Genomic DNA, 14,731 nt, shown 5'->3' with positions numbered 1-14,731 from the left:
TTCTTCCCGGGCAAAAGAGTGACTTGTGAGGACTCACGGTCACACTCTGCGCATAGAGACTTTCTACTAGCCAGCCGGACTGCTGGTAGATCCCCTCGGAGCAACGACTGCCCTGCGCGCTGCAGTCAGATTCCTCCGCCCGTCCTACTCCGAGCTGCACCTCGACTGGTTGGCCGGTAGCCAGAGAACGCCGACACAACGCCCATTGGACAACCGCTGGAACCGAGGCTGCAACAGAGCCTGTCAGCTGGTTTGGTGTTCGTGCCGGGAAATTCCAAATCCATACACAGTGGATAAGTAAACACAATGTTCTACATTGCGTCTCGAGAATTCAATTGTACCTCAACACAAGTTGTTATCAATTTAATTCATGAGTATTGCATTTACTTCCGAGCTTAGAGTAACAGTGAGTAATGACACTGATTAGCGATTTGGTAACCGAACGATATATATTGACATATATTCTCTGTTGTGTATCTCTTTGTGTTTGCATCTCTTCGAGATTATATACCTTGTATATTGATAACCCTCACGGTAAGGTCTGCCGCTTGTATCCAGGCAGACTAGTATATGTTTGGTGCACAATTTATATTAATAAATGTATCCCGTGTATTGAACCCGTGTGTGTGCGTTGTTAGTTGTTCTGACGATTGATTTTCTAAAAGCCCCAACAAACAACCTCGTGATTACTGCTACAATTAATAATTGTCTCAGTAAACCCATCAAACCACTACACTCCTGAGAAACACAAGTATAGAGACAAAATAGAATAAATAATATTACAAATCTATTCAGTTAACACCCAGATGTGACAGAATACATTTAAGACTTACACCCCTTTAAATATGTATTTCATTAATATCAGTTCTCTTCCCTCCCCAGGATACCTGCAAATTCACTATTGTCAAAGAAAACTCGGTCTTCACTCAGGTTGGGAGATTGTCAAACAGAGATCTTTAATTCAATCAGCTGAAGGGGAGCACATCACAGAGAAAGGGTTTCCCCTAGCACTCAAAACATGCTCCCTGGACTGAAGTTACACTTTCCTTTATTTACATTAAAAGTAGGCAAGACTTAAGCATATCAAAGAAACATACAGGGAAAAGGGGCAGTGTCAGAAGTCAAACAAACAGGACAGGGGGGTGCCATTTGGCATCCTACAATCTGTTTCAATTTTCTCTGGTTGAATGGGTGTGAGAAATCACAGGCTTTAGTTTGCACCTAAGACAGTGATCTAAGGTGCGAACAGAAAACCTTTCCCACGCATAGTCTTGACCTTTTGGCTTGGTCTTCCACACTGTCACACATTAAAATCTGTGTGTAAATCTTACATGTGTGCTGTCACGTCTGGGTGTTAAATGAATAGATGTGTTGTGTTATTTAATATGATTTGACTTGTAGAGGCAATGCTTGTTAATAAGACAGAATTAAGCATTGCTGTGCTTTCCTAAATAAGGCCCCATCTCTCTCTTCATCTTTGTGGTGCAGCCACAGAGAAGCTATTCATGCAGGCTGATTTAAAGTGTGTTCTTTTGATAAGTAGCAGCTCCCAAATGGGGATGCACTTAGCTAAGATTGGCTATCATGATCAATGGTCTATCCCTGGGACCTATTTGTCTAGGGAGTGCCAGCTGGACATCTGAACTGCATTCCTATGTGTCAGGAGTAAGTGACTCATCTCTCACCTTGATCAACCAATCAGGGACTGGGAGGGCGTGGTAACACCACGTTGGTCTCCCATTCCCGCCAAAAAGTTAGCACAAGCTCAGGTCGGAGCTCTCCTTGGCCATTTTCCGCGCACTCTCAGAGACGATCACGTGGCAACTGGTGTTGTCTGCACTGGGACTTAGACTTTGTTCTAAGCGTGAGGCTGAGGATCCCATGCGTACTAGAATTCTGCAACAACCAACGTGAACGCTCCGCTTGATCAACGGCAGCCTACAGTTGGACCCTCGCCGACAACCTGAATAGTTTATTCAGCAGCACCGCTGGACCGGGAACTAACCAGTTTCTTGCCATGCAGAAGAGTGACTTGTGAGGACTCGCAGTCACACTCTGTGCTTAGAGACTTTCTACTACCCAGCCGGACTGCTGGTAGATTCCCTGGGAGCAACGACTGCCCTGTGCGCTGCAGTTAGATTCCTCCGCCAGTCCTACTCCGAGCTGCACCTCAATTGGTTGGCCGGTAGCCAGAGGACGCCTAGAAGGGCACCTTTTGGACAACCGCTGGAACAGAGGTTGCAACAGAACCTGTCAGCTGGTTGGGTGTTTGTACTGGGAAAACCGAATCCATACAGTGGATAAGTAACCCCATGTTCTACATTCCATCTTGAGAATTTCATTGTTACCTCAGCACAAGTTTTTATCAATTTAATTCATGAGTAATGTATTTACTTTCGAGTTTAGAGTAACAGTGGGTAATAACACTGATTAGAGATTTGGTATAGCCGAACGGCATATTGAAGTATATTCTCTGTTGTGTATCTCTTTGTGTTTGCATCTCTCCGAGATTATATACCTTGTATATTGATAAGTCTCAAAGTAAGGTCTGCCGCCTGTATTCAGGCAGACTGGTATATGTTTGGTACACAATTTATGTTTAATAAATGTATCTCGTGTATTGAACCCGTGTGTGTGCGTTGTTAGTTGTTCTGACGATTGATTTTCTAAAAGCCATAACGAACTACCACGTGATTACTGCCACAATTAATACTTGTCTCAGTAAAATCACAAATCCCCTACAACTTGCTGTAGTTTTGTCTGGTCAAAGGTGGGCACGTTATGTAATATCTGCTGACTGGTTCAGACTATGTTCATGTTCAATTTGGAATTTGAGAATAATGTACACAATTTTACTATATTTATAGGAAAGAAATGTATAGCTGAATGCAAATCACACACACGAACATGTAGCTCAGTGCCTATTCACTCCTCCTGACTAGTTGGTGCTAGACGGTTGCAGTGAAGTTCATATCGTTACAGAAAATCCCTGTCGGCTTCCCTCCTGGGTTGTTTTAAAGCCTCTGCAGCGCTAAAATGACGTCATCAGGCTGCGTGGCCGTGATTGAATCCGCTGTTTAGATGAATAATAATTAAAAAAATGTTATTCTTTTTCTATTTTAGAAGAATAATAAAGGCAGTTATTAAAAAAACGTTTTAACTCCTGGTGGCGCGACCCTGTTTTGATGCAGATTTGTGCACACTGAATCTAATCGTAAACTCAGGCTTTGTTTTGGATCGACTGTTTAGAAAGATGGCTAATTTATTATTCACGCTGGAGACCGAGCTTCACTCTTTCATGGAGGTTTTGCTTAAATCGATCGTGGATGAATTTTCTGAAGTTTTCCGAAACAGAACAGTTAAAATCACACAGTGTGTGGAAGAGAGTTTCGGGAGTGAAGTGGCGCAGCTGAAGAAGGAAAACGAGAGCCTGAAGCGGAGATTGCAGCTGTGGGAGAAGGAGTCGGGAGCTGGAGGATATCAGGGACAGACAGATCATGTTGGACACACGCTTCCCTGTGAAGCCACTGCAGGAATAAAGGAAGAAATGGACACGAAACTGGAGCTGTCAGGTCAGTGTGGTGACTTGTATGAGGTCAGTGTGTGTGTTTAAAAACAGTGTCTTTAACTTCCTCACTGGTGAGAATATAGTGGAGAGATACAGAGTGAAGTGGGAAAGTCTTGTGTAGCAGCAGGATTATTTTAATAGAAACTGAACTGTTGTTGTCCAGTTATGATGCTGAAAACATCAGTAATACAGTAACAGGGCTGAAAACAGCACTTTTAGACTCTTAGGATTTTTAGGATTAGCAAAAAATCGGTAAATTGTTTTATTTGCATTTGTAAATTCAGATTGCCAACGTATAATGTGAAACTTTATTCTGGAATACTTTTAGGTCTTTGGTATGTAATTAATCTAAAGGTAAAAATGATTGAAGACACAATAATTGTATAGGAACAAGTAATAGGTTTTTTCCATGCTGAAAAAAAGAAAAGAGAAAACAAAACACAACGTTTCGGCCGTGGAGCCTTCTTCAGGTGTGAGAGAGACAAGGCAGTAGGCAAAGGTAATGTAGTGGGAGAACAAAGGCTGGGAGGGAGCAGGGGACAGAAAGAGAGGCCAATCAAGAGGTGTGAAGTCAGGATAGGTGTAGAAAGATGTGAAATGAAACTTCCAATGAATGGAGAAAATTTAGTAGAATAGTAGTCTGTCGTTAAGAGAAGGGGGAAGGTGTGATCCTAGCTGCAGGATAAGTTTGGTTTCGGTAGTCTTTCTGATGTATGAGTTTGGAAAACCATCTTTGAGAACACAGACAGAGAGATTAGAGTGGTCATGGCCGTCAGAGGTGAAATGAGAAACAATGGGCTTGGAGAGATCTTTAATCTTCACAGCCCTGACGTGTCCTCTGAAGCGGTCTCCAAGTCTCCTTCCTGTTTCTCCAATGTAGAGAGAAACTGAGCATTTACTGCAAGAGATACAGTAAATAAGGTTGCTGGAGGTACAAGATGCCATCTGGGTGATCCAGAATTGTCCTGAGGGGTCTTGAATGAGTGTGGTGTTGGATGTGTACTTGCAGGCGATACAGCGAGCTCTGTTGAAAGGGGAAGTACCTGGTGTGGATGGTTGCTGAGGGCGGTCAAGGGAGCTGTGAACAAGAAGGTTGCGCAGATTAGGTGATCGGTGATATGAGATGATGGGGCGGTCAGAAAAGAGGCCCCCAATGGAGGGATCATCCTGTAGAATGGAAAAGTTGTCATTAATAGTCGAACAATTCAACAACTTCTGAACAATTATTGTATAGTTCAGGTGCGTCAGCATGCATAGTCAGCAAAGGAACAAGTAATAAGTTTATTTGATGCTGAAAAGAGAAGAGAGAAAACAACCTTTCGGCTGTGAAGCCTTTTTCAGGTGAAGGCACCCGTAGAAGGCTTCACAGCCGAAACGTTTTCTCTCTCTTCTCTTTACAACATGGAATAAACCTATTACTTGTTCCTTTACACAATAGCTGTATAACCGAATCAGTTTCTATAATTTAGCCTCATTACCAAAATTATTGTGCAATATTTGTATAATTAATTATACACTTATATAGCGCTTTTCTGGACACTACACTGGACACTGGACACTACACTCAAAGCACTAATGGGGTAATGGGGACTGCCCTCCACCACCACCAATGTGCTGCATCCACCTAGATGATGCGACAGCAGCCGTAGTCCGCCTGAACACTCACCACACATCAGCTATCAGTGGGGAGGAGAGCAGAGTAATGAAGCCAGTTCATAGATGGGGATTATTAGGAGGCCATGGAAATTTTGGCCAGGACGCCGGGGTCACACCCCTACTCTTTTCGAGCATATGTATGATAAATAATACTATACAGAAGTTATAAAAATAATACAAGTTCCAGTATGTATATTTATGTTTGTTGAAAAATAACTCCCCAAAGCACCAGATTAGTATTTTAAGCGTCTGTGTGTATTAACATGTATTAAATCAGTGCAGTGTACTGTAGTGTCCAGTGTGTCTGTATTAACCCCTTTCTCTCAGTGCAGTGTTAATGTCTTGTTGTGTCCACTCAGTGTGTCTTTATTAACCCCTCTCTCTCAGTGCAGTGTTAATGTCTTGTTGTGTCCAGAGTGTCTGTATCTTTGTTGTATATCTGTTTGGATATTTGGTCTACATCTAGTTTTTAAATTAGCTTTAACAAGTTAATTTAAACACAGTTGCCAGATTATATTTCTTTGTTATCTCAAATTTAAGTTGTTAAGCTTGTTTTTGTGTGGATATTATTTACTTTTGAACAGTATTCTAAGCTTATGTTAAAGGCCTTGTTCTCTTGTCCTGTGTTTTCAGGGTCAGAGGCTAGTGCTCTCCCTGATGCTGGGGAAAGGGCTCCTCTTGAACAGCAGCAAAGTGAGGAGGAGTGGGGCTCCAGTCTGATGCAGGAAACAGAGCTCAGTGCTGCAGAAGGGAAAGAGACACTCAGTGAGCAGCACACAGAGAGCAGTACCTTAAGAGCACAGGTGGGCTCTCAAGTTGTTTGACTGATTAAAACTCTCTGGTTTCTCTCCTGTGTGAATGTGCCAGTGAGTTTTTAAGTGGCTTATGTTTTTAAAACCCTTCCCACACTCCCTGCAAGGGAACAGTCTCTCTCCCGTGTGAAGGTTCTGGTAGGATTTTGAAGTGCTAGACTGACAAAAAAACTGCTCTTGTCTAGGGCTGGGCGATATGGCCAAAAACGCTATCACGATAAAAATTTTCATATCAGTCGATATCGATAATTATCACGATAAATGTCAAATTATTATTTCTTTCAAGTTTAAAGGCAGATTTTTTCTCCTGAGTGAAAGTTGAAGAAACAAGACAGTTAATTGGTAAATTAAACAACTCTTTATTTTAAGAACACAACAAACACTTGCCAAACAGCAGAAACATTAAACAAATCTGAGGTAGAGAGTATTCAAGTCTTTTTTTGTGTCAAAATATGCATGGTGTTTATAGATGGTCCCCTTGCACTAACAACACTAGTTTGTGCTTGTTAATTTTTACTTTCTGCGTGTTCTAACAGGTGATGCTGTTTTAAATGGTGAAATAGGTTTGTGGTGTTGCCTGTCTTTGCTGGCACGGATCTGCGGCACAGTTTGCAGTGCATGCTGCTCTGTTTTATGTCTGATTGCCAAAATATCTCCAAATTTCCGAAATTGAATGACCTTTTCTGTCAACGATGTCATCGTCCTTCGAGCTGGTCGTTGGCAGCACTACATTAGCTTCAGTGTCGCTCATTTTTCCACTCTAACTACAATCCTGTCAGCCACCACCGTGTGGGTAAACAATACCACGTTAGCTGCCCGGTCTGCAACACGCACGCGCACTCGTGCAGTATTTTGGCATAAACATATATATCAAACATTTATCGAACTTTTGTTAAAATTATATAGAGGAAAATTATATCCTGATAATTATCGTTATCGAATTATCGCCCAGCATTACTCTTGTCCATCCTGTAATGACAGTTTGTCCCCTTCCTCTGAGCAAGGGCTTGAATGATTCTTCCTGAACATCTGGCCTTGCTGTGATTTCTCACCCAGTAAATATTCCCAGTAATATTCTTGCTCTGTGTGCTGAAACTGAACTGTGTTTACTCCATTCTGTCCCTCAGTGTGTTGCTCAGCAGTGTGCTCTCTGTGTGAGAATAACCAGTGACGGGCTTGATGAAAGGAACTGGACCCAATAACTGTTCTGTTTCTGCTTAATGGTGATCTTACTGATTTCCTTATGTGGGTTCAGTTTATAGTTTTGTGATATGTTTATATTTTTTGATAATGTCAAATAATAATTATTTGTGTTGTTGATATTGTGTCAGGGTGGCTGATTACTTCCTGTTATTCTTACAACATTTCTCTAACAGGAAATATTTATTGTGCTCTTATAGCAGTGAAAACAGTGCCTTTCTTCCTGTCTTGTCTTATAGAATGCATGATCACATGTTGCTTGATTTTCCTTTCTGGAACAACTTGCTTTTCATGAAATACATACAGCTTGTGAAAGATGAAATACAAATCTTGCTTATTAGTGCAAAAGAAATATTGCAGGCTGGCAAGAAAAAAAGCATTTTTTTCTTTTTTCTTAACCAAAAGCTTACAAATGGAGAAAAGGGACACACCTGATTCTCTGGGCGCTGTTTAGACAATTGAGTACGTAAGTCATTATCACTGGGAGTGGCCAATAATGACCAACATTCAAGGACATTGTATTCAGCCATGCACTTTGATCTTTGAATGGCTGGCAGGAGAATTCATTTATTCTCTCGCTGCACCCTTAGTTAGAATATTTAAAATTACAACACCGATTTGTTGGAGAACTTGACAAGCAAAAAAGACAGTTGGACAGCATAATTATGTTAGGACTGTACATTTGCATTTTAATACCTTTGTATATTTACCTTAATTTAAGTATACATGTAACCTTAAATGCTGTTCTATATCAATTAAGTTTGTTATATTTTTAAATAGTTTAACTGAGGGTGCAAGGGGTCTGTTATACCTTGCGAAACATCCAAGACAACTGTAATAGAGGCTCAGATTTTCAAATTTGCTTTAAAAAGAAAACCACAATATGTGCAATATAATCCCTCAATATCAACGTTCAGTTAAAGGATTTGAAGAAGCAACAGCGATTGGAGAGTACATTGATTTTGGGCTGATGAAAATCGAGTAAATAAGACAAAGACAAAATGTGAATTCATTGGCACTTTCTGCATATTTACCGCGACCTTGCCTTCTGATCATTAAAAATCTTAAAATCTTGCATTTTGCAAGAACTTTTAATATAGCAGTTTTAATTTGGGACATTTAGAACATGGCATATGAGAATATATGGTTAACCGAGGGTGAGCAAAGGGTGATTATTGCTATGAAACTATCTCCAGGTTATAAAAACAGCTCAAAATTCAGACACTGAGGTGTGAGAGACAATGGAACAAACTATCAAAATCCTGAACTTCAGGAAATTTTACTGTACCATTTTTAAAATATGACCCTGTAAACATGGCATGTCCTTCCTTCCTCATTACCAAAACATATTAAAATTCCAACACTAAGGTAAGAGAGACAGAATCACTCATCATGGACATTTGTAATTACGACACTTCACTGTTGCATTTCTGAATTGTGACATTCTGAACATGGTGTGTTAAAGTATATAGAAAATCTGGATGTACAAAACGTCTTTTTTCAGTGATTATGACATAAAATACGCTTCAATGCCAGAATAATTAATCATGGAAAAAATGCCTGCAGTGGACATTCATAGTTGTGATTATAGGAATGTTATATACAGTATCAAGTGGGTAGCTGTGCCTGCATGTGTAGGCTGCAAAGGAACAAGTAAAGGGTTGTTCCATGCTGAAAAGAGAAGAAAGGAAACACAACGTTTTGGCTGTGGAGCCTTCTTCAGGTGTGAGAAAGACAGGGCAGTAAGCAAAGATAATTATCTTTTTATCTTTGCTGACTCCAGTTTATCTTTGATGATAAAATCAAAGATATAAAGGAATCCTTATGGCTAAAAGCTCCACATCAACTTCCTTTTATAACTAACCTCATCAGATCCCTCAACTCCCAACTCCAGCTTCTCACTTCAGAGAAGGATAAAAAACTCTATCATCCTCTACAGAGAAAAACCATCAACACCCCTACCACCTCCACCAATCCTAACCTTGTTGTTACTATACCCTCTGACCTTTCCCTTTCACCCTTTTGCATCCTTAGCTAACATATTTTAATATTTCAACAAAATTACAATAGATTATACAGTATTCGTGTTTAAAATTAAGGTAAATATGTCAAAATATCAAAATCCAACTGCAGAGTGCTAACGTATCAATGCTTGTCAAGTTCTCAAACAAATCTGCATTGTATTTTTAAAATATTTCAGCAGAAGATGCAATGGGAGTATAAATGCCGATTCGACTATCATTTTTCTTGGGTGAATATGGTTTTCTGGGAAGTTGTGTTGTTAGGCATTATTGGACATTCACAATTGGACAACTCACACCCGAAGAAGGCTCCACGGCCGAAACGTTGTGTTCTCTTTCTTCTTTTTTTCAGCATGGAATAAACTTATTACTTGTTCCTTTTCAGCCTACGCATGCTGACGCAGCTACCCACCTGAACTATTATTGGACATTTCCTGGTGATTCTGACACATGTTAAACACTTGCATTTCCTGCAAATATTAAAATGGTTAAGGTTTTGCTGAGAAATCCAATCGACCTTTGCGGAGACAATGTTTAAATCACAGAATAAATCCGTCCCTGGGTGGGTCGAACCACCAACCTATCGGTTAACAGCCAAACGCGCTTACCAATTGTGCCACAGGGACTGGCGGGTGGGTACTTTTCTCGAATCACAAGTTTCAGGTTAAAAAAATAGCTTTTTTTGCCAGCAGGCAATATTTCTTCTGCACTGATAACCAAGAATGCTCGCCTTTTACAGCCACTTGGACACACCACTCTGAGACATCTGCGTTCAGTAAGCACTGAGCCTGCTCTCAGAGTAAATTGCCTCTTTTACATAGCAGACCAGACACTGACCCAGTGGGCAGTGATTCGTCGAATATACATATATACCATGGGGAAAATACGTCTATACGTATATATATATCGCCACAATGTATAATCAACGTTGAATTGCAACCGTAAAATCAACGACATTAATAAATGCACATATGACGTCGAAAACACATCTAACACAGTGTCTGAGGCTTTTTACCGTATATATCGTGTGTGCCGCAACTAGGAGTATACAGCAATCTGCAGTGTACGAAGTAAATTCTTTTCGCAATAATTAATTTATTTACACGTGTATAACAAATATAGTAATTATAGTAATAAATATAGTAAATAAATTAACTCCTGCACATCAAACAGTCCGAGTGACTGTTAGTGTCAATTAGTGTTGTCTGACCATTGACAAAGTACAACTATTTTTTTAGGGCGCAAGTTAAGTTAAGTAAATCTTTTTGCCCAAAACTGAAGGGGCGATATTCCCCCCTCCCCACGTGATGCCAGGCCTGTCCCCATCCTATTCCATAATGTCATTATATATAATACCATACAACAGTGACCGATCCTTACCAACTGCATGCGTTAAAATTGCACATCAGCACATAGCAGGGGGCACATAGCCGCAATGTATTATCAATGTTAAATTAAAACCATAATATCGACAACATTAATAAACGCATATGTTGAGAAAATATCTAACCCAGCATATTTTCCGGTTATATACCACATTGCATTGCTAGTATTCGTTGGTCGCCATTTTGGCCACGTTTTTCAATCGTAGAAGAAATCCGCAGAAATCTCAGCAATCCTCTTTTGACGAGTAAGTATAAATAATAATACTATCTGAATACATACAGATAGTATTACTTAATATTATTTGGATTAAAATATTACATTAATAAGCAAAAAATGGCACATAAAAATAGTGTGAAGGGGAAGATTACACAAAATCATTTTGCCGTTTCTCTAATTTGAGAATCAGAAAAAACAGCACATGTTCAACGGGTCATTGAAAAGAAGTATGTAACATGTACCATTAACAATGTCAATGCTAACCAACCCTTAATTTTATAGTACCCCATGGATTTGTAAAGTATGTGATGATAATTTTCTCTGATTCTCCTAAAAATATATGGATATTCTTAGAAATTGGAATTGCCTCAGCAAGACAACTTTAAGGAATAACGATATGTTTTTTATGGAAAAAAATAATCACGTGTTATACTCCTTTCTGTGTGATTTCTGAAATAATGTTTTTTTTCTAGATTTAACTAGACAATGATATACGGGAAATACCTGCGTAGTGTGACCTTTTTTACTCACCCTTTTAAATTTAACAACATTTTCATCTCAGTCATTTTGTTCTTAACCCTTATATAAATGTAAATTATATGTACCCTTATATAATTATATGTAAATTAGATTATATACATGTAAACATTGGAAAATCTTTGTTAAAATCCCAAAAATGAAACTGCTGATGGGAATTGACGAAAATTACAGAGCGTACGGTACGGTCTAAAACGTGCAACAGTGCTGTAAGTTATTTACACAGCTTTGCATACAGGAGTTTCACGAGGGGGTCTTGCCACCTGCCTGAAAAAATGTAATTAAATGTTGATTTCTTTGAATGACAATATTTCTATTTTCTTAAGAAAAGTTGATACCATTTCCTTTTATATTCCATAGTCCTTATTGTACCTTACATACAGCAGTCGCTGTTTATTTACTAACTGCATGTGTTACAACTATCTGTAGGTGCACATCAGCACACAGGGGGCACACCAAATCAGACTTTATGTCAAAGGACTATTTATCCCGATGGAGGAAGCGACGTGCAGAGCTAAATGCACTTGCAGAATCCAGCAGTGATGATCAAGATGATGAAGATGACAGTTTTCACATAGATGACACCAAGGATGAGAATGTGGAACAGTCGTCTGGTGATATGGGTGCTTGTGTCAGTGATGACATTACACACCAGGATTCAAATGACTATGGGTACACTGAAGAAGTTATTACTTCTGAAGAAGAAATCTTGAACGAGGTTGAAATTTCTGACTCTGATGAATCTGATGTAAATGACCCCAGTCCTGAATCTACTGACCTTGTAGATGAGGCACAGACTGACCCAGCAAGGCCAAATCTATCTACCGAACTTGTAAATATTTTACTGCCATATTTTTTCTGTTTAGAAAAGAAGAAGCCACTGAAGCTGCCAGTGCCACCCCCAAAACTGAGGTTCTCTCCTAGGAAGAGAGTCTCCCAGACCTCACTCAGCTGTTCAAGTATGCTTAAAGGTAGGTTATTGCAATCAAAGTTAAAATGTTTTCTTAATGTCCTTAGAAGATAACCATCATCAATCATATCTAAAGACAAGTTAACACTATTCTTTATGTTATGGAAGCCCAACAATCAAAGGTGAGAACCTCCCCAAGGAAAAAAAACGGTGCTAAGTTCTGGCTTCAACATTCCTGAAGTTATTACTACATTTCTTGCCTACATCTAATTACTCTATGAAATTCTCAAGTTAATTTTTTTTATTACGTCTGAGGTTATGTCACTATACTTTCCTAAGTCTGGAGAACTGTCTACCATAAGCGAATTATATTAAAAGATTATTGGACTGGTGAAAATTTTACGTCCATACTTAAATATTAAGTTAATCTGCAATATTATATTAACAGCCCAGGTAGTCCAAATTGTGACCTCACCACGCAAAGTTCGAAGTCCTAAGCAAGTTATAAGACCAAAGTCTTCAACTGAACCCCAGAGTCACCATGCCTCCTCAGTACTTAGTACATTACTTGTATCATATTAATTAAATTATTAAATTTAAGAATAGTTTATCATCCCTCTGCAAATGATAGATTTGTTAAGTATGAGATTATTGTTAACTTTTTAATTTCTAGTATCAAACCAGGATTGGCCAGATGGCAGAAATGATCCTGGAAGACTGTCAAAAAGTATGTCTTTTTTATTGGATAAAGTAATAAATAAAACTACGCATATTATAGTTTTACACAGAATGTATTTTAATTATGTGTAGGCTCGTATACAATATAAAAATAAATTGTCTTTTACCACAATGCTACAAACGACACAAACATATTCAAAATTGAAGCTATGTTTTTAATAAATACACCAATGGAGTTTAATTGACATTGTTGATAGAATCCTAGTTCAATGACAGACTAAATGACTAAATTGAAATATTAAGTTGTGTGATAAAGTAAATGTTTTCCATAACTGAATTCTTTTCAGAGTCTCCCAGGCAGCAGACCACGTCCAGACCAGAACAGAAGAGAGAGAGATATCCTCTTTCAGAAGGAAGTACAGTTAAAATGAACTACAGATGTGGGAATTTTTACTTTTTAAGATTATAAATTGCATGTAGCACATTAGCAACACTACAGTTATGCTAATGTGACAATAGTCTAAGAAAATCCTAACCTAATTCCTTTTAAATGCTGATATAAAATGTAAATAATTTCAGAGTTTCAGAAGCAGGTATTGGGCCTCCTAAAAGAGAAGAGGGATGAATTGAGGCGTTTGAGTAGGTCCACAGAACCGGTGGACTCCCAATTCCACATCAGGAGGCTGACCACAATGGAAGAGTTCTGTGCATACGAGCAAGCACTTGACAGCATGGACAATCAAAACCTGCTGGTATGATATTGTATTCTCACTGTGGTGTCGAAAATATTCACTACTAATATTCTAGGTTTCAGATAGGTCATAATTTTATAGCCTACATCTGATTAATATGATCCATCTCTGGCATACGTTCATATTTTTAGTTTATAATGTATAATCTTGCTTATCCTTTAATGGCAAAATAAAGTGTTTTCATGTTCTAAAACGCTACTACAATTTTTTTTTCACTGTATTTATACACAGAAAATACTGCAAAAAAGTGCAGTTAATACGTGAAAATGTGTTCGTTTCATTGAATGGTCATGTGTAATGGGTATGTCTGATTAGTTGATTAATGAAGATCTAGTAGCTTCTGATATTATTTCGAATATAATATTATTTCCAAATAAACCAACTTCGATGAGTAGGTGGCAGTGATGTCAGAGAGAGTGTGTTCAGTCTTGTCAAGGTATTGCTTGTTGATTTTTAAAAATGTTTTTACATTACATTTTTACTTTGATCAAGTTAACATATCCACAGAATTGAGCTTATAGATACCTATGTGTTAACCACTGAATGTGCAAGGTGTAAAACTGCAAAATTGTCTTTTAAAATATAAGGATTACAGTACTATATTTGATCCTATATATTTGAGTAAATAAATGTTGAGTGGAAAAAATGTCTAAAATAAATGTCTGAATTTGGTTTTCAGACTTTATTGCTCAATCGCTATGATGCAAGCCAAATTTTATTTGTTTATTTCAGCTTTGAGTTAAGTAAACCTTAATGGTTCATTTATTTGAGTAGTAATATTATATAATTTTCTCCTAGCTGCGGTGCTGAAGTCCTACCCTACATCGACAGAAAAAGAAATAAAGGAGCACGCAATGCATAACTTGAAGAATGCATATGCAAGGCAAGGGGCCAGGAGATCTGTACACTGAAAATAATAAGTTTCTGGTTCTAACTGTTAGGACAATTAGAAAGGGTTTGCAAATGGTAGACAAAAATAGTCTTAACTTCCACTG

Source organism: Lepisosteus oculatus, chromosome 14 (genome assembly GCF_040954835.1).
Source record: "Lepisosteus oculatus isolate fLepOcu1 chromosome 14, fLepOcu1.hap2, whole genome shotgun sequence".
Taxonomy (NCBI): Eukaryota; Metazoa; Chordata; class Actinopteri; order Semionotiformes; family Lepisosteidae; genus Lepisosteus; species Lepisosteus oculatus.
This window is presented reverse-complemented; position numbering follows the sequence as displayed.